Source organism: Schistocerca nitens, chromosome 1 (assembly GCF_023898315.1).
Source record: "Schistocerca nitens isolate TAMUIC-IGC-003100 chromosome 1, iqSchNite1.1, whole genome shotgun sequence".
NCBI classification, from domain to species: Eukaryota; Metazoa; Arthropoda; class Insecta; order Orthoptera; family Acrididae; genus Schistocerca; species Schistocerca nitens.
In genome coordinates this window covers 539,702,989-539,725,718 of record NC_064614.1, presented here as the reverse complement: position 1 = coordinate 539,725,718, position 22,730 = coordinate 539,702,989, and the positions used below count along the sequence as shown (strand labels likewise).

Genomic DNA, 22,730 nt, shown 5'->3' with positions numbered 1-22,730 from the left:
GATGTACTGTGCACTGTGCAATGTTTCCTCTACAATCACCAGAGGAGAACAGTTATTGTAAGATACAGCTCCCCACACCTTGATACCAGGTATTGGCCCTGTGTTCCTCTGTCATATACATTCCATATGCTGGTGCTCACCTGCATGACAACGCACAAGTGTATGACCACCATTGGAACCAAGGCAGAAGAAGAGACTCTCATTACTGGTGGCAACAAATCTGCTTTTCTTCTTCCTGAAGCACCTATCACAACACCACTGGCGGCAGGCTGCACGATGTTGGCGTGTGAGCAGAAGGTGTCCTAACGGCATACAGTAAGATGCCAACAGCCATGGTGTGCATCTGTACAACGCTGCTATTCAGACCCAAGCTGACGGCCATGTGCACCTCCTGCGGACCACTGGTGAGAACAGCCATACACTGTGGAGACCTCTCCTACCAGGTGTAATTCAATTCTGCTGTATGACCACCCCACCTCCCACAGATCGACTATATGCCCTTGCTCAGACCCCATCACTTGCACAAATGATTCACATCCACACTGTCACAGCATGTTAACAATGTTGCAGACACAGCTGTATCTCCGTATGCCACAACAAACTGGCTGCTACTGACTCTGGAAGTGAACAACTGCTGCAAAGCTTGCAACATTGCATGTCTGATAATGCAGTTCTTGGTTTGTCAGCAGTGCTGTGTGACTGATCATTGCATTAACTGCCCTCTATTGGTGTCTCGTGCAAGTACGACATGCACTAGACACTTGCTTCTAGGTGCACCTTTTTTTCGTTTTCCAATAGTGTGTGTATATAGGTTCAATTTTCCAAGGTGATCTAACTAGAATTTAAGAGTACCAGCAGTATTCATAACATACCATCTCCTTTCAGTGTACTGGCATTCTAAATTCAGTAATTCAATAATGACAATCCTCAAAACATAACAGCATGTATGGCCTGAACTAAAAATTTCTCACGACATTTAAACATTACTTACATAAAAGTACTCTTTTGAATACTCTTTCTTAATCTGATAAACAATCTTCCTAAAATTAAAAAAAGTTTGATCACATGATTGAGAACAACATTTGGAGACATCAAATGAGTCCAAATTCACGCCAACAGAAAATATAGCTTGAAACTATCCAATTCTTAGCATTGCATGAACAACTGTCCATCAATTTCCAGTTGCCTCAGTGTGTCTTGAGTTTTCCTCCCACCAAATAGCAACTTCTTCTACATCAACATTTTTTATATATATTATCATTACACAATAAAATTTCCAGTGCAGTGTGTTGGCATACAATGGCCAGTCAATCCAATTGCATGGCCAGATCACATATAAAAATGTAACTTCACAACTATCCCTGCTAGTAGTCAACTCTTGAAATCAACCAACATTTTTGACTTAGTTGCTTTTGCGTTTTTTAGGTTTTGCATTCATAACAAGCCAAATCTGGTTTCAACTGTGATGCCAGAGACAGAACTCGAAACTTTGTATGTGCAATGGAAACTCCAGGTAGGAATGTCAACAATGTAGGGAAAAACAATTTGCTACTTACCATAAAGAACACACATCAAGTTGCAGACAGGCACAATTAAAAGACACTTACATAAAGCTTTCCGCCACAGCCTTCATCAGTAAAGGAGAGACACGTGCCATTCACACACACAAGCAAGCACACCTCATGCTCACACGACCACCAACTTCAGCATCTCGGGCCGGATCTCTTTTACTGATGAAGGCTGTGGCTGAAAGCTTTATGTAAGTGCCCTTTAACTGTGCCTGTCTGCAACTTGACATGTCTTCTTTATGGTAAATAGCAATCTGTTCGACTGAGCAGAGAGCAATCTGTCTTTTACTATATTGTGTGCAATTTAAGCAACTGTTTGAGCTCGCATTTGGTTGTACAACAGGGTTCTAGGCCCATGTACACTTAAAGCAATCAGCAGTGTCTACATTTTGCAGAGCTCATCCAGTGCCTTTCACCATGTTTGAGTGAGTTAAAGCAGAACTGGATAGGTTGCAAAGTATGAGATTTAAGTCCTCAGTATTGTCTAGCCAGTGTGCTATGTCCAGAGTCACAGTTAAGAGACCAAATGGATCAGTTAGACTTTATGGTGATTTTAAGTCTACTGCTAAAGCTCAAGCAAATGTTGATCCTTATAAAATTATAGAGTGCAGCAGTCAGTCATCCTTTTTTAGATTTTATTATGCAAATCCAGATTTTGGCTAGTAGCTAGCCATTCTCAATGCACTATTTTCTATTATCAATGCATGTAAGTGCCTGTCGTTCAGGCGACAGTCACAGTTCTTTGAATACTACACACAATAGGACTGATGAGCGTAGCAGTCTGGTCCCTTTAATCCCACAATCCACACTACATACAGTAGTATTCAAAGAACGGTGACTGATGCCCAAACAACAGGGACTTACATGCACTGAGAATAGAAAATAGTGCATTGAGAATGGCTAGCTACTAGCCGAAATCTGGATCTGCATAATAAAATCTAATAAAGGATGACTGATTGCTGCTCTCTATAATTTATAAGTCACATAACAGTCGCTGAGTGCACCCAATTTCCGAATGGAAGGTAACCTGATGAAAATGTTGATCCACATCTAGTTCCTAGGCCAAATGTAGTGTTAGCAAAGTTGGTCGGGACCATTATTTTTCAAAAATAAATCTCACTAACGCCTTATTTCAGTTGCATGTAGATGAGCAGATGAAGTATTTTCTAGTGATTAATTTGCCATTAGGCAGCATCGTTATAACAAGTGGCCATTTGGGGTCACAAGCAATCCCATGATATTTCAGAGACACCTTGAGCAACTCATCCAAGGTATCCACAACTGTGTTCATTATTTAGATGACTTGCTAATTACTGGAGCCACATGGGAGCAACACCTGTGCAACCTACTAATATTGTTTTAGCAGCTCCAGGTCCATGGTCTGCAATGTCATTATGATAAATGTAGTTTTTTTGAGCCAAGCATCAAGTATCTGGGGACTTCATTAAGTAAAGAAGGGCTTATGGGCACAGGATCTCATAGAGGCACCAACTTACCAGCTCCTAAGAATGTCAAAGAACTACAGTTATTCCTCAGCAAAGTAATTTATTATGTGAAGTACATTCCTAATAAAGTCCAGATTTGCCCTCTATCACCAAATGGCCATGATCTCCATAGCCACTCCAGGGAAAGGCTTGCCCACCAGCCTGACTGCTACCACTAGAATGTCCACCCCCATTTAGGCATTGAGAGGTGGTCAACAACTACCTGTGATGGGATCTGATGGATGTGAAACCATTTTCTCTCCCTAAGTCACTTCCAGCTCCCACCATCACCACCAGCAGGCCCATAGAGGCCAAACTGCTGATCTCATCTCCGCTACGACCTAAACCCACTTCCTTGCAGCCAAGCCCAATGTGCTCTCCGGAAACCATCAGTCATCCAGGTCTCGTCCAGACAGCACCATCTTCTGGTCCAACTGATCACATCGAGGGCATAATACAGGAGTGTTTACTGGGGTTTCCGGCACCTCTTTCTCCCCTTCCTCACTGAAGTCGGTACAGGTGGACCATTTCAGACCCCATATGTCAAATAAAGGGGGTAAGGTTTAGTATGTGACAGTGATTTGGATTCCTACCCAGTCCGAGGATCAAACGGAGGAGCACATCAGAGATACAGAGGTTCCATATTCTCGCTATAGTTTGCTTCTGTGTGAAGTGCTGCTACTGCCACAACCACGTCACATGGAGCCAGCCACTGATGTGAGTATGTCGGTCAACACAGTGGCCCGGCTCTTGCTAATTGTTAGTTTTTGAAGCCTTTCGTTACTCACCATCAAATAACAGGGTTTGACCTTACCTGTATTATGTTTGTGATTTGGATTGCTCCATGGACTATCACACATGTTTAAGACATCTTTGCTTTGTTCTGGACTTGTTTTTGGTTAGTAATGCACTTTGTGAACTCAGCTGTCCTTGACCTCAGGAACTGCCTCTTTGTTCCAAGGGTCTCTGCCTTAAGACGAGTGCGAGTGAATGAAAACTGTGTTCTACATATGCAGAGTAGGATAGGAAAATGTGGAGCAAACATTGCCAGCAGTTGCTTGTGGTTGGTGACCAACTCAAATACTCTACCAAACAGCCAATATTGGAATTTTTACATGCCACAAATGACAGAGAACCCCATTTTCTATCTGTGAGTAATTTTGTTAGGTAGCTGACAGGGTATTAGATGCAAACGTGATTGGAAGTTCAGATCTGTTAGTTGTACAGTGTGACAAGAATGTTCCAATCCCATAGGGGAAACATCTGTTGCTAGGATGTGAGGGAACCCAGGAGAAAAATGGTGATTGCTTCACAATAAAGACAGCTTATTTTATTTTATAGATCCACTCAAAAGGGACACCAGCTTTTCAATGTCCGTTCAATAGCGCTGCTATCATGGCAGCATTTGGAAAAAAACATCTACAATAATTTATTTAACAAAGTACTGACTGAAGTTCTTCTATCAGAGTGCATGGTTCACACAGCTCCTGGATGGCTTGCAGGTGGGATTTTGTTGTTCTCATTCTGTCTTTTCCCATAACACTTCATAAGTACTCTAATTCTGGTTTTAAGAAATGAGCACTTCTACACATTGCAACAGAGACTGTTTGCAACAGTCTTAGGTGGAGATTTAAATTTACCAGACATAGACTGGGACACTCAGATGTTTAGGACGGGTGGTAGGGACAGAGCATCGAGTGACATTACACTGAGTGCACTATCCGAAAATTACCTCGAGCAATTAAACAGAGAACCGACTCGTGGAGATAACATCTTGGACCTACTGATAACAAACAGACCCGAACTTTTCGACTCTGTAAGTGCAGAACAGGGAATCAGTGATCATAAGGCCATTGTAGCATCCCTGAATATGGAAGTTAATAGGAATATAAAAAAAAGGGAGGAAGGTTTATCTGTTTAGCAAGAGTAATAGAAGGCAGATTTCAGACCACCTAACAGATCAAAACGAAAATTTCTGTTCCGACACTGACAATGTTGAGTGTTTATGGAAAAAGTTCAAGGCAATCGTAAAATGCGTTTTAGACAGGTACGTGCCGAGTAAAACTGTGAGGGATGGGAAAAACCCACCGTGGTACAACAACAAAGTTAGGAAACTACTGCGAAAGCAAAGAGAGCTTCACTCCAAGTTTAAACGCAGCCAAAACCTCTCAGACAAACAGAAGCTAAGCGATGTCAAAGTTAGCGTAAGGAGGGCTATGCGAGAAGCGTTCAGTGAATTCGAAAGTAAAATTCTATGTACAGACTTGACAGAAAATCCTAGGAAGTTCTGGTCTTACGTTAAATCAGTAAGTGGCTCGAAACAGCATATCCAGACACTCCGGGATGATGATGGCATTGAAACAGAGGATGACACGCGTAAAGCTGAAATACTAAACACCTTTTTCCAAAGCTGTTTCACAGAGGAAGACCGCACTGCAGTTCCTTCTCTAAATCCTCGCACAAACGAAAAAATGGCTGACATCGAAATAAGTGTCCAAGGAATAGAAAAGCAACTGGAATCACTCAACAGAGGAAAGTCCACTGGACCTGACGGGATACCAATTCAATTCTACACAGAGTACGCGAAAGAACTTGCCCCCCTTCTAACAGCCGTGTACCGCAAGTCTCTAGAGGAACGGAGGGTTCCAAATGATTGGAAAAGAGCACAGGTAGTCCCAGTCTTCAAGAAGGGTCGTCGAGCAGATGCGCAAAACTATAGACCTATATCTCTGACGTCGATCTGTTGTAGAATTTTAGAACATGTTTTTTGCTCGAGTATCATGTCGTTTTTGGAAACCCAGAATCTACTATGTAGGAATCAACATGGATTCCGGAAACAGCGATCGTGTGAGACCCAACTCGCGTTATTTGTTCATGAGACCCAGAAAATATTAGATACAGGCTCCCAGGTAGATGCTATTTTTCTTGACTTCCGGAAGGCATTCGATACAGTTCCGCACTGTCGCCTGATAAACAAAGTAAGAGCCTACGGAATATCAGACCAGCTGTATGGCTGGATTGAAGATTTTTTAGCAAACAGAACACAGCATGTTGTTATCAATGGAGAGACGTCTACAGACGTTAAGGTAACCTCTGGCGTGCCACAGGGGAGTGTTATGGGACCATTGCTTTTCACAATATATATAAATGACCTAGTAGATAGTGTCGGAAGTTCCATGCGGCTTTTCGCGGATGATGCTGTAGTATACAGAGAAGTTGCAGCATTAGAAAATTGTAGCGAAATGCAGGAAGATCTGCAGCAGATAGGCACTTGGTGCAGGGAGTGGCAACTGTCCCTTAACATAGACAAATGTAATATATTGCGAATACATAGAAAGAAGGATCCTTTATTGTATGATTATATGATAGCGGAACAAACACTGGTAGCAGTTACTTCTGTAAAATATCTGGGAGTATGCGTGCGGAACGATTTGAAGTGGAATGATCATATAAAATTAATTGTTGGTAAGGCGGGTACCAGGTTGAGATTCATTGGGAGAGTGCTTAGAAAATGTAGTCCAGCAACAAAGGAGGCGGCTTACAAAACACTCGTTCGACCTATACTTGAGTATTGCTCATCAGTGTGGGATCCATACCAGATCGGGTTGACGGAGGAGATAGAGAAGATCCAAAGAAGAGCGGCACATTTCGTCACAGGGTTATTTGGTAACCGTGATAGCGTTACGGAGATGTTTAATAAACTCAAGTGGCAGACTCTGCAAGAGAGGCGCTCTGCATCGCGGTGTAGCTTGCTCGCCAGGTTTCGAGAGGATGCGTTTCTGGATGAGGTATCGAGTATATTGCTTCCCCCTACTTATACCTCCCGAGGAGATCACGAATGTAAAATGAGAGAGATTAGAGCGCGCACGGAGGCTTTCAGACAGTCGTTCTTCCCGCGAACCATACGCGACTGGAACAGAAAGGGAGGTAATGACAGTGGCACGTAAAGTGCCCTCCGCCACACACCGTTGGGTGGCTTGCGGAGTATGAATGTAGATGTAGATGTAGACTGTGAAAACCTGCCAGAGGTTGCATGAAAGGTGTTCTTTGCCTATTTTGCTTACTATGATGTCCAAACAATTAGAGCGAAGGAGAATGTCATGCAGTAATGGCTCCAGGAACCTTTGAAACATTGCTGGGGCATTTGCTACACCAAACAGCAGCCTACAGGATTGATATAATCCACATTCTGTATTTATGGACACGAATATTTGACACTCTGTGTCAAAGGGAAGCTGGAAGTATGCTTCAGAAAGGTTGATCTTCGAGTAGCAATGCCCACCCCAAGGTGTGAGAAAATAATTCTTGGGTCTATGGTACTGGATAGGTATCTGGTACAGTTTGGGTGTTAATGGTACAGTTTGGGTGTTAACTGTGGGCTAGAACCTGCTGCAGATGCAAGAAGATCCATGTGTTTAATGGACTACTATGATGGGGTATGGCTGCAGAGTTCATGAAATTGGTGCAGAATTCCCCACCCTTGAGGTGACTTACTTCATTCTGTATGGACTCTCTGATGGCATAGGATACAGTGTGAGTATTTGAAAATCATAGAATAGTGATATGTGCTGAAAACCATTTAGCACATCCCAAAATTTGCTAAAGGGAGAGGAATTTGTTACAAATGTGCTGATTTTTTGAAAGGGTGTGACTTCTGTTATCACATGAGTAGTCTACAATTGCATTAAATCATTTATTATGTATGGAGCATCCTTCTGACTGCCATTACAAACTGAAGATACTGGATAACTAATTTTTATGTCACCAAGGAATACCATACATCCAAAACTGGAACTGCAGGGACATTCTATGTGGCAGGAAGTGACAGAGTTTAATTGTCCACTTGTCACTTGTAACAACACTGCTGTAGTGACAGTATCCAATTGAAACAGTACCCAGTGGCCAGGGATATGGCCACATGTGCCTTTCACAGCATCCATCCAATGTTGTATGGAGAATGTTGATATTAACTGGTGGCAAGGACTTTGCATTTCATCTTCAAGATATGTTACAAATGGTGTAATGTTCTCTACTGCCAGTTATTTTTTGAAATGTAGCTTTTATATCGAGTTATACCATTCATCTTTTTGCAGACTACGGCTGTATCATCTTATGGATTACTGCTTCAAATTCTGCAGTCCTTACATCTTCAACGTTTTGTGGTCCTGTCCTCCTCAGTTGCGCGTAATACTACGGTATATTGATAATTTTCACTTATGGACCGTCTGACAGCAACTGAATAAAACACAATTTTAGTGCCATACGCGTTTCGCCTTTATTTTCTGCAAGGCATCATCAGTGGCCTGGAATATGTACATATGTTAGCTATTTTATTTACATTTTTGTCACTGTGCCTATAGGTTATAAACAGTTCTGTGTGGTTGGTATTTCCTATTAAGTTGTAATGTTTTGAAGTGTACTTACAGGTTGCGTAGACAGTTTCTTACATATTACGCTCCTGTTGCATTTTTGGTGTTGTTCTTCTTCCTATGAGCGCCAATTTGCTGTTTTTCCGCATTCCACAGCACTATGCACTGAGCGCTTGTTTTAATGCAATGTTTTGGTTTCTGTTGCCGACTGTCAAATGTTTTTGCCAAAGATCGAATATTACTGCCAAACTTATGAGTGTAACTGTTGAAGTATCTGTGGTCTGTTCGTGTATGCATTTGTGTGTGTGTGTGTGTGTGTGTGTGTGTGTGTGTGTGTGTGTGTTTTGGTGTCGTATTAATTTAATTTAATTTAATTTTATTGTATTTATTTATTTATTTTTGTTTTTGTCCTATGTATGTGTGTGTGCGTGTTTTGGTGTAATATATATTTTTTTGTGCTGTGTGTGTGTCTTGTCTGTATTTTGGTGTTATGTAATTTTTTTTTGAGGGGGGCTGTGTGTGTGTGTGTGTGTGTGTGTGTGTGTGTGTGTGTGTGTGTGTGTGTGTGTGTATTTTGGTGTTATATATATTATGTTATCATTTCCTTTATTAAGTGTAGTAGGGAGCCTGTGTTGATGTGTGTTTGTTCATTTATCACATGTTTGTTTTCTGTTATGGCTTTCTGGATGTGGAAGTTTTCTTGCATTTGTATAAGATGTTTGTCATGGTTGCTTATTCTCATTATTTTCATTTCTTGTTCCATGTTTGTAGGATGATGGTTGTAGTGTTTTAAATGCTCTGCAAATGTGGAATGGTTTGTTTCATACTTCCAACATCTGATATGTTCTTTGTATCTTGTTTCAAAATTCCTGCATGTCATGCCTATGTATACTGCATCACAACTTTGACATTCAAGTTTATATATTCCTGATTGTTGGAATTTGTCCCTCTTGGTAGTTGGCTGGCTTAGGTGTGATTGAAGGGTTTGCCCAGGCTTATATGCTATTTTGAAGCCCTGTCTCTTCAGGATGTTTGCAACTCTGTGTGTTAGTTTATGTGTGTAGGTCATGGTGTACCATCTGGTTCTTTTCTGTGTGGTGTTGTCATTGTGTGTGTTTGTTGAGTGTGTTTGTAGGTTTTCAGCTTGTGAATTCTTTTGTATTGTGGAAATATTGTGTTTGTTTTTTATTTGTGTTTTTATTTTTTGATTGAGCCTGTGTACCACATGTGTGTCATATCCGTTGTTCCTAGCTATTTGTATGATCGTGTTCATTTCTTGTTCATAGTTTCTCTTGCTGAGTGGGATTCTGTTTAATCTATGTAACATGTGTCTTAGTGCTGCAAGTTTCTGGCTTTGGGGGTGGTTGGATGTGGAATGTATTATTGTGTCCGTGGCTGTTGGTTTTCTAAAGATGTTAAATGTATGTTTTCCATTTTCTTTTTTAATTGTAATGTCAAGAAAATTTATTTGATTTTCTTTTTCTTTTTCAAGTGTGAATTTTATGTTCTTATGAGCTTTGTTTATTTCTGAATGGAGTTCATCTATTTTTTCACTTGGCTCGTCTACCAGACAAATAATGTCATCCACGTATCTGTACCAATATATGATTTTGAAACTTTCATTTGTGGTTATCTTATCAAATATCTGATTTTCAAGGTGACTGATGAAAATGTTTGCTAGTGTTCCTGATATTGGGGATCCCATGGGCAGTCCATCAGTTTGTAGATAATACTCTTCCTCAAACTGAAAGTAGTTTTGTTCAGTTGTCAGTCTGAGCATATCTGTTATTTCTTTTATTGCGTCTGTGGTGAGGTTGCTGTGGGATGAGAGATTTTGTTCTATGATTTCTATTGTTTCTGTGATAGGGATGGAGGTATACATATTTTCTATATCGAATGAAATCAGTGATGCTGTGTGTGGTACCTGTATGTTCTGTATGTTTTCTATTAGGTTTCCTGTGTTTATCACTGTTCTGTTGTTTTCTACTATCACAGAAACAATAGAAATCATAGAACAAAATCTCTCATCCCACAGCAACCTCACCACAGACGCAATAAAAGAAATAACAGATATGCTCAGACTGACAACTGAACAAAACTACTTTCAGTTTGAGGAAGAGTATTATCTACAAACTGATGGACTGCCCATGGGATCCCCAATATCAGGAACACTAGCAAACATTTTCATCAGTCACCTTGAAAATCAGATATTTGATAAGATAACCACAAATGAAAGTTTCAAAATCATATATTGGTACAGATACGTGGATGACATTATTTGTCTGGTAGACGAGCCAAGTGAAAAAATAGATGAACTCCATTCAGAAATAAACAAAGCTCATAAGAACATAAAATTCACACTTGAAAAAGAAAAAGAAAATCAAATAAATTTTCTTGACATTACAATTAAAAAAGAAAATGGAAAACATACATTTAACATCTTTAGAAAACCAACAGCCACGGACACAATAATACATTCCACATCCAACCACCCCCAAAGCCAGAAACTTGCAGCACTAAGACACATGTTACATAGATTAAACAGAATCCCACTCAGCAAGAGAAACTATGAACAAGAAATGAACACGATCATACAAATAGCTAGGAACAACGGATATGACACACATGTGGTACACAGGCTCAATCAAAAAATAAAAACACAAATAAAAAACAAACACAATATTTCCACAATACAAAAGAATTCACAAGCTGAAAACTTACAAACACACTCAACAAACACACACAATGACAACACCACACAGAAAAGAACCAGATGGTACACCATGACCTACACACATAAACTAACACACAGAGTTGCAAACATCCTGAAGAGACAGGGCTTCAAAATAGCATATAAGCCTGGGCAAACCCTTCAATCACACCTAAGCCAGCCAACTACCAAGAGGGACAAATTCCAACAATCAGGAATATATAAACTTGAATGTCAAAGTTGTGATGCAGTATACATAGGCATGACATGCAGGAATTTTGAAACAAGATACAAAGAACATATCAGATGTTGGAAGTATGAAACAAACCATTCCACATTTGCAGAGCATTTAAAACACTACAACCATCATCCTACAAACATGGAACAAGAAATGAAAATAATGAGAATAAGCAACCATGACAAACATCTTATACAAATGCAAGAAAACTTCCACATCCAGAAAGCCATAGCAGAAAACAAACATGTGATAAATGAACAAACACACATCAACACAGGCTCCCTACTACACTTAATAAAGGAAATGATAACATAATATATATAACACCAAAATACACACACACACACACACACACACACACACACACACACACACACACACACACACACAGCCCCCCTCAAAAAAAAAATTACATAACACCAAAATACAGACAAGACACACACACAGCACAAAAAAATATATATTACACCAAAACACGCACACACACATACATAGGACAAAAACAAAAATAAATAAATAAATACAATAAAATTAAATTAAATTAAATTAATACGACACCAAAACACACACACACACACACACACACACACACACACACACACACACACAAATGCATACACGAACAGACCACAGATACTTCAACAGTTACACTCATAAGTTTGGCAGTAATATTCGATCTTTGGCAAAAACATTTGACAGTCGGCAACAGAAACCAAAACATTGCATTAAAACAAGCGCTCAGTGCATAGTGCTGTGGAATGCGGAAAAACAGCAAATTGGCGCTCATAGGAAGAAGAACAACACCAAAAATGCAACAGGAGCGTAATATGTAAGAAACTGTCTACGCAACCTGTAAGTACACTTCAAAACATTACAACTTAATAGGAAATACCAACCACACAGAACTGTTTATAACCTATAGGCACAGTGACAAAAATGTAAATAAAATAGCTAACATATGTACATATTCCAGGCCACTGATGATGCCTTGCAGAAAATAAAGGCGAAACGCGTATGGCACTAAAATTGTGTTTTATTCAGTTGCTGTCAGACGGTCCATAAGTGAAAATTATCAATATACCGTAGTATTACGCGCAACTGAGGAGGACAGGACCACAAAACGTTGAAGATGTCAATACAGCTATGTCAAGCATTCCCTGTCAACATGTACAACAGGTTCAAGAAAATACATCTGAGACTCCATAAGACGATACAGCATATAAAATTCAACAGAATATGCAAAAAGAACGATTTAATTCCAAGTTACATTAATGTAAAGGTTAAAAACAGTTCTACAGTGGCACAAAAGTCGAAATCATTTGCAGAACGATATTGGTTACTACATGAAATTAAGATGCTCTATTCGAAAAAACAGCACCTAAACATGATGCTCTATGAGACTCATCTAGAATTGGCAAAAAACGTAGGAAACGCCGCAGTTTTCATGGCACTAGTAGAAAAAACTGAGCACAACACATACATAGCAATGAAACATTTACAAAACAAACATAAACACAAGATAATGAAGCTAACAGTGAAAAAGACGCAAAAATACATTTGCATTTTAAATGTGAAACCACATGAACACCAACACACATTCCATCCACGCTTAGTTAACCTAACAGAGACAGAACTACACGAAAACGAAAAAATGCTCTTGGAAAAAGGTTTGAAACACTGCACCAATAGCAAAGTGAACAATCAATACATAGAAAATCTCATAGTAGAAACCGAACACATCCTTACACGTGAAGAACAACAAAATAATTGTGAAATAAACATAGGACTGACAAGAGAACTAGTAAAAGAAGAAATAAAAGGCATAATAAAACAAACACAGCAGACACACAATAAGAACAACCAAACAGAAGCAGCTACTATGAAAAGGTTAAAACAAAAGTTAACAAACAACAACGTATTAATAACAAGAGCAGACAAGGGAAATGTAACAGTACTCATGGATAAAGAGCAATACATCACGAAAACCAAGGAATACATAAACACCAACGCAATACAAAAACTGAAGTCAGATCCAACTACACGATTCCAGGCAAATGTGAAACGAACACTGAAAAACATTGAACACACACTCACAGACAAACAGAAATACTACTTAACACAGAAAAACCCACAAGCACCAACACTCCGCAGTCAACCGAAAGTACATAAAGACGGAATGCCAATGAGACCTGTTATCAACTTCAAGAAAGCCCCAACATACCGCATAGCCAAACACCTCCAAAAGTTAGTTACAAAACACTATAAAGTAGAAAACAACAGAACAGTGATAAACACAGGAAACCTAATAGAAAACATACAGAACATACAGGTACCACACACAGCATCACTGATTTCATTCGATATAGAAAATATGTATACCTCCATCCCTATCACAGAAACAATAGAAATCATAGAACAAAATCTCTCATCCCACAGCAACCTCACCACAGACGCAATAAAAGAAATAACAGATATGCTCAGACTGACAACTGAACAAAACTACTTTCAGTTTGAGGAAGAGTATTATCTACAAACTGATGGACTGCCCATGGGATCCCCAATATCAGGAACACTAGCAAACATTTTCATCAGTCACCTTGAAAATCAGATATTTGATAAGATAACCACAAATGAAAGTTTCAAAATCATATATTGGTACAGATACGTGGATGACATTATTTGTCTGGTAGACGAGCCAAGTGAAAAAATAGATGAACTCCATTCAGAAATAAACAAAGCTCATAAGAACATAAAATTCACACTTGAAAAAGAAAAAGAAAATCAAATAAATTTTCTTGACATTACAATTAAAAAAGAAAATGGAAAACATACATTTAACATCTTTAGAAAACCAACAGCCACGGACACAATAATACATTCCACATCCAACCACCCCCAAAGCCAGAAACTTGCAGCACTAAGACACATGTTACATAGATTAAACAGAATCCCACTCAGCAAGAGAAACTATGAACAAGAAATGAACACGATCATACAAATAGCTAGGAACAACGGATATGACACACATGTGGTACACAGGCTCAATCAAAAAATAAAAACACAAATAAAAAACAAACACAATATTTCCACAATACAAAAGAATTCACAAGCTGAAAACTTACAAACACACTCAACAAACACACACAATGACAACACCACACAGAAAAGAACCAGATGGTACACCATGACCTACACACATAAACTAACACACAGAGTTGCAAACATCCTGAAGAGACAGGGCTTCAAAATAGCATATAAGCCTGGGCAAACCCTTCAATCACACCTAAGCCAGCCAACTACCAAGAGGGACAAATTCCAACAATCAGGAATATATAAACTTGAATGTCAAAGTTGTGATGCAGTATACATAGGCATGACATGCAGGAATTTTGAAACAAGATACAAAGAACATATCAGATGTTGGAAGTATGAAACAAACCATTCCACATTTGCAGAGCATTTAAAACACTACAACCATCATCCTACAAACATGGAACAAGAAATGAAAATAATGAGAATAAGCAACCATGACAAACATCTTATACAAATGCAAGAAAACTTCCACATCCAGAAAGCCATAGCAGAAAACAAACATGTGATAAATGAACAAACACACATCAACACAGGCTCCCTACTACACTTAATAAAGGAAATGATAACATAATATATATAACACCAAAATACACACACACACACACACACACACACACACACACACACACACACACACACACACACACACACAGCCCCCCTCAAAAAAAAAATTACATAACACCAAAATACAGACAAGACACACACACAGCACAAAAAAATATATATTACACCAAAACACGCACACACACATACATAGGACAAAAACAAAAATAAATAAATAAATACAATAAAATTAAATTAAATTAAATTAATACGACACCAAAACACACACACACACACACACACACACACACACACACACACACACACACACAAATGCATACACGAACAGACCACAGATACTTCAACAGTTACACTCATAAGTTTGGCAGTAATATTCGATCTTTGGCAAAAACATTTGACAGTCGGCAACAGAAACCAAAACATTGCATTAAAACAAGCGCTCAGTGCATAGTGCTGTGGAATGCGGAAAAACAGCAAATTGGCGCTCATAGGAAGAAGAACAACACCAAAAATGCAACAGGAGCGTAATATGTAAGAAACTGTCTACGCAACCTGTAAGTACACTTCAAAACATTACAACTTAATAGGAAATACCAACCACACAGAACTGTTTATAACCTATAGGCACAGTGACAAAAATGTAAATAAAATAGCTAACATATGTACATATTCCAGGCCACTGATGATGCCTTGCAGAAAATAAAGGCGAAACGCGTATGGCACTAAAATTGTGTTTTATTCAGTTGCTGTCAGACGGTCCATAAGTGAAAATTATCAATATACCGTAGTATTACGCGCAACTGAGGAGGACAGGACCACAAAACGTTGAAGATGTCAATACAGCTATGTCAAGCATTCCCTGTCAACATGTACAACAGGTTCAAGAAAATACATCTGAGACTCCATAAGACGATACAGCATATAAAATTCAACAGAATATGCAAAAAGAACGATTTAATTCCAAGTTACATTAATGTAAAGGTTAAAAACAGTTCTACAGTGGCACAAAAGTCGAAATCATTTGCAGAACGATATTGGTTACTACATGAAATTAAGATGCTCTATTCGAAAAAACAGCACCTAAACATGATGCTCTATGAGACTCATCTAGAATTGGCAAAAAACGTAGGAAACGCCGCAGTTTTCATGGCACTAGTAGAAAAAACTGAGCACAACACATACATAGCAATGAAACATTTACAAAACAAACATAAACACAAGATAATGAAGCTAACAGTGAAAAAGACGCAAAAATACATTTGCATTTTAAATGTGAAACCACATGAACACCAACACACATTCCATCCACGCTTAGTTAACCTAACAGAGACAGAACTACACGAAAACGAAAAAATGCTCTTGGAAAAAGGTTTGAAACACTGCACCAATAGCAAAGTGAACAATCAATACATAGAAAATCTCATAGTAGAAACCGAACACATCCTTACACGTGAAGAACAACAAAATAATTGTGAAATAAACATAGGACTGACAAGAGAACTAGTAAAAGAAGAAATAAAAGGCATAATAAAACAAACACAGCAGACACACAATAAGAACAACCAAACAGAAGCAGCTACTATGAAAAGGTTAAAACAAAAGTTAACAAACAACAACGTATTAATAACAAGAGCAGACAAGGGAAATGTAACAGTACTCATGGATAAAGAGCAATACATCACGAAAACCAAGGAATACATAAACACCAACGCAATACAAAAACTGAAGTCAGATCCAACTACACGATTCCAGGCAAATGTGAAACGAACACTGAAAAACATTGAACACACACTCACAGACAAACAGAAATACTACTTAACACAGAAAAACCCACAAGCACCAACACTCCGCAGTCAACCGAAAGTACATAAAGACGGAATGCCAATGAGACCTGTTATCAACTTCAAGAAAGCCCCAACATACCGCATAGCCAAACACCTCCAAAAGTTAGTTACAAAACACTATAAAGTAGAAAACAACAGAACAGTGATAAACACAGGAAACCTAATAGAAAACATACAGAACATACAGGTACCACACACAGCATCACTGATTTCATTCGATATAGAAAATATGTATACCTCCATCCCTATCACAGAAACAATAGAAATCATAGAACAAAATCTCTCATCCCACAGCAACCTCACCACAGACGCAATAAAAGAAATAACAGATATGCTCAGACTGACAACTGAACAAAACTACTTTCAGTTTGAGGAAGAGTATTATCTACAAACTGATGGACTGCCCATGGGATCCCCAATATCAGGAACACTAGCAAACATTTTCATCAGTCACCTTGAAAATCAGATATTTGATAAGATAACCACAAATGAAAGTTTCAAAATCATATATTGGTACAGATACGTGGATGACATTATTTGTCTGGTAGACGAGCCAAGTGAAAAAATAGATGAACTCCATTCAGAAATAAACAAAGCTCATAAGAACATAAAATTCACACTTGAAAAAGAAAAAGAAAATCAAATAAATTTTCTTGACATTACAATTAAAAAAGAAAATGGAAAACATACATTTAACATCTTTAGAAAACCAACAGCCACGGACACAATAATACATTCCACATCCAACCACCCCCAAAGCCAGAAACTTGCAGCACTAAGACACATGTTACATAGATTAAACAGAATCCCACTCAGCAAGAGAAACTATGAACAAGAAATGAACACGATCATACAAATAGCTAGGAACAACGGATATGACACACATGTGGTACACAGGCTCAATCAAAAAATAAAAACACAAATAAAAAACAAACACAATATTTCCACAATACAAAAGAATTCACAAGCTGAAAACTTACAAACACACTCAACAAACACACACAATGACAACACCACACAGAAAAGAACCAGATGGTACACCATGACCTACACACATAAACTAACACACAGAGTTGCAAACATCCTGAAGAGACAGGGCTTCAAAATAGCATATAAGCCTGGGCAAACCCTTCAATCACACCTAAGCCAGCCAACTACCAAGAGGGACAAATTCCAACAATCAGGAATATATAAACTTGAATGTCAAAGTTGTGATGCAGTATACATAGGCATGACATGCAGGAATTTTGAAACAAGATACAAAGAACATATCAGATGTTGGAAGTATGAAACAAACCATTCCACATTTGCAGAGCATTTAAAACACTACAACCATCATCCTACAAACATGGAACAAGAAATGAAAATAATGAGAATAAGCAACCATGACAAACATCTTATACAAATGCAAGAAAACTTCCACATCCAGAAAGCCATAGCAGAAAACAAACATGTGATAAATGAACAAACACACATCAACACAGGCTCCCTACTACACTTAATAAAGGAAATGATAACATAATATATATAACACCAAAATACACACACACACACACACACACACACACACACACACACACACACAGCCCCCCTCAAAAAAAAATTACATAACACCAAAATACAGACAAGACACACACACAGCACAAAAAAATATATATTACACCAAAACACGCACACACACATACATAGGACAAAAACAAAAATAAATAAATAAATACAATAAAATTAAATTAAATTAAATTAATACGACACCAAAACACACACACACACACACACACACACACACACACACACACACACAAATGCATACACGAACAGACCACAGATACTTCAACAGTTACACTCATAAGTTTGGCAGTAATATTCGATCTTTGGCAAAAACATTTGACAGTCGGCAACAGAAACCAAAACATTGCATTAAAACAAGCGCTCAGTGCATAGTGCTGTGGAATGCGGAAAAACAGCAAATTGGCGCTCATAGGAAGAAGAACAACACCAAAAATGCAACAGGAGCGTAATATGTAAGAAACTGTCTACGCAACCTGTAAGTACACTTCAAAACATTACAACTTAATAGGAAATACCAACCACACAGAACTGTTTATAACCTATAGGCACAGTGACAAAAATGTAAATAAAATAGCTAACATATGTACATATTCCAGGCCACTGATGATGCCTTGCAGAAAATAAAGGCGAAACGCGTATGGCACTAAAATTGTGTTTTATTCAGTTGCTGTCAGACGGTCCATAAGTGAAAATTATCAATATACCGTAGTATCTGCAGTCCTTGCTGGAAGATAAACGTTTAGCATGCTTTTCATTTTTGGGAATAAATACAACACTTCTCAGACATTTGCGTCACATATTCTTGAAGTATAATACAGTTATCTTCTCATGACAAACAATGATTTTGTAAAAAACATTACAATAATCTTATAACCCAGAATATCCATGTAAAAGTCAACTTGACAGTTCAAAATATGAATCAATGAATTACTGTAATCTTTTCTTGTGTGTCCCCAAGTTGATACCAGCATTGTTCAACTGGAGCTTTAATTCCAGGACTGACATGCTGCTCCAACCTGAGCTGACAATACTTAGAGTATTCACAAACACAGGTACTTCCTCTCATAAAATTACTGTGAACACTGTCCCACATTGAAGACACACATTGTCTGTTGACATAACATCTGCATCTACACCTACATCTTGTTATGCTTGTAAGTTGCCATATGAAAAATAAATGATGAAGTCATTCTCCTATACAACAATTTATTATGTCATCCTATTGTTCACAGGTGTCATTTGTCAGAAAGGTAAATGTAGGCTTACACATCACTCTTCCAGGGTGATATTAATACCACGACAATGGTGCAGTGGCCTATCCAAACACAGACTGTAAAAACACCTCTGTGATGGGGAAGGTGTAGCAACTGTGGTGATAACAGAACTTGTGCCAAAGAGAGGCACCCTTCAAAACATGAGGCAGGCTGGCCCAAAGTGGGTGGCTAAGGCAGCTCTTATTTGAAACTGTGAATGCAACATCTTTCAGTTTTGATATAAGGCACTGAGCTTCCTATGTTACTTCAAATAATTGTGTGATGGCTGGGACATGTTCCAATGTAGAATCTGTTAATCTGAAGATGTGAATCAGGACTTGATGGGTGTGTCTCAAACCAACCTGTCTTATGTGATGCTATCTTAATAAGATTTAAAAACCCATCTGCTACGCAAGTGAATTTACAGTGTCAACTAATGCCTTGGAGTTTGATGGCCCATTGTAAGTATGTCTGTCCTAGTTGTTTAGTGCACTGAAAGAACTGCAGTCATTCTGAGCCCACATGCTCTCAGTGGACAAAGTATTGCACTGGTTTATCCATGAGCTCATCCAGGGTGAAGGCAGGCAGCTCCTGCTTGGGGGAAGGAGGGGGGAGAGCGGGTGGTCTCCTATACCACCCAAAACATTTGCAGTCTGCACCACATCAGGAAGCATTCCCAACAATAAGAAGCATCAGTTTCGTGTCCTGTCATGAGGTGAGGGGGCAGGCATGTTGTACGAACTTCATTCCTCACAGACACTGTTGAACACAGGGAATATAGTTCATTACACAGGGAATTGGGCCCTTGTGGGCCATGGTGATTGTGAGGTCACCTCAGAGCAAGTCAGTAACTGATCCGTAAATTGTTATTGCTGTACCTGCTAAAGTGCAACACCTGCCATTAGTGCTAATAGTTTTTTACTTGTAGTTCCAGTTGTTTTTGGTATTTTTTGATGAGCTTAAGATACGCTAGCCCATCTCTAACACACTTATGAACTGGCTAGATCTAGATACTGCTCTGCACACATAATGATTATGGTCACTGATATTTTAGTTGACCTCCACACATGAGACTAATAGCTTCTCAACATTTGCAGTAGATATGCAAATAATTATGATTAAAGAATTTACTGGCCATGAACCATTAAATTGCCATAGCCTTATATCAGGGAAAAACTGAAGTCCATAAGAACACAACTGAAGTAGAAGAAACTGACACTTGATTTTCCAGAAATTCAGTGCTTATCAAAAGGTGCAATCAATGATACTTGATAGCAACTTGAGCAAGTTCAGTTCTATCATCTGTAGATGAGTGTTCCCGACAGGAGCGTAATACCTTGTCAGTACAGCAGGGCAAGACAGCAAATTCAGCAGAGCCCTGCAGAGCACATAGATAAACAGAGTCCAGCGGCAGGGGCAGCAAGAAATGGTGGGGTAGAATAGAAGGCAATGATCTGCGTGAGGTGGCTGACTGAAGAGAAGCTGACTTCCACCTGCTCTACAGTCACTTATATTACCATATTCATGGTTCCTCATGTGGTGGATTCGCGTAGCCAGCAGTAATGTGATGTAGTTACCACCACTTGTGGCAGAGCCACTACACCTATGTCATCTATGGTATTGGCCATCAATACATTTTTGGCCATCGATGGCTTCCTATCTCCAAAAAATTCCTCACTTAGAGAACAGATAAGATATATTCCTTTACAGAAATCATACAATTTCTTGCCCATACTGTAAATATAACATCTACAGCAAGTAGCTAATCACAAATGTCAGTTGCTTTTTCAAATGGAGCTTGTGGTGTCACCGCCAGACACCACACTTGCTAGGTGGTAGCCTTTAAATCGGCCGCGGTCCATTAGTATACATCGGACCCGCGTGTCGCCACTATCAGTGATTGCAGACCGAGCGCCGCCACACGGCAGGTCTAGAGAGACTTCCTAGCACTCGCCCCAGTTGTACAACCGACTTTGCTAGCGATGGTTCACTGACAAAATACGCTCTTATTTGCTGAGACGATAGCATAGCCTTCAGCTACGTCATTTGCTACGACCTAGCAAGGCGCCATTACCAGTTACTATTGATGTTGTAAAACATGTACCGTCAAGAGCGATGTTCACCAATTATGGATTAAAGTTAAGTATTCCAGCAGCTACGTACGTTTTTTGTTAGTCTCATTTCCTTAACCTGTTCCAGACCTCACGCCAGCCTGCGTGAGCTAAAACGCGTGCCTTTCGGCTTCCTCTCATAGTGGGTTGGCTGTCTTGCCAATCCACAACAGAGTTGATTTTTGCTTTTCCACTAGGAAACTCTGTTAATCAAACAATGGAAAATCCAGGATGGAATGTAACAATATTATGAAAAGGAAAGTTGCTACTCACCATATAGCAGAGATGCTGAGTCTCAGATAGGCACAACAAAGAGACTGTCACAAATAAGTTTTTGGCCAGCAAGGCCTTCATCAAAAATAGATGACAAGACACACACACACACACACACACACACACACACACACACACACACACTCAAGCAGATGCAACTCACACATGCATGACTGCAGTTTCTGACAACTGAAGTCACACTGCAAGCAGTGGCCCCAGTACATTATGGGAGTGGTGACTGGGTGGGGGTAAGGAGGTGGCTGGGGCAGGCAGGGGGAGGCATAGTAGGGTAGGTGTGGGGGACAATGAACTGCTGCTAGGGAGTGCACAGGGACAAGGTGGAGAGAGGGTAGGGCAGCTATGTGCATATGGTTAGATGGAGGGCATGGGAAAGGTGGGGGAGAGGGGGTTAGTGGAAAAGGAGAGAAGACTGAGTGTGATGGTGGAATGAGGGCTGTGTAGTGCTGGAATGGGTACAGGGAAGGGGCTGGATGGGTGTGGACAATGACAAACGAAGGTAGAGGCAGAAGGATAACGTAGGCTATGTTGCAGGGAAAGTTTCCATCTGCACAATTCAGAAAAGCTGGAGTTGGTGGGAAGGATCCATATGACACAGGCAGTGAAGCAGTCATTGAAACAAAGAATATTGTGCTG

The 22,730-nt window shown here is 39.3% G+C and overlaps 1 protein-coding gene across 6 annotated transcripts in view; it reads right to left on the bottom strand.

Moving 5' to 3' along the window:
- The window catches only part of LOC126253797 (ATP-binding cassette sub-family C member 5-like), a 546,227-nt gene that overhangs the window by 387,718 nt on the left and 135,779 nt on the right, over positions 1–22,730 (bottom strand). The gene's annotated exons all lie outside the window — the stretch shown is intronic.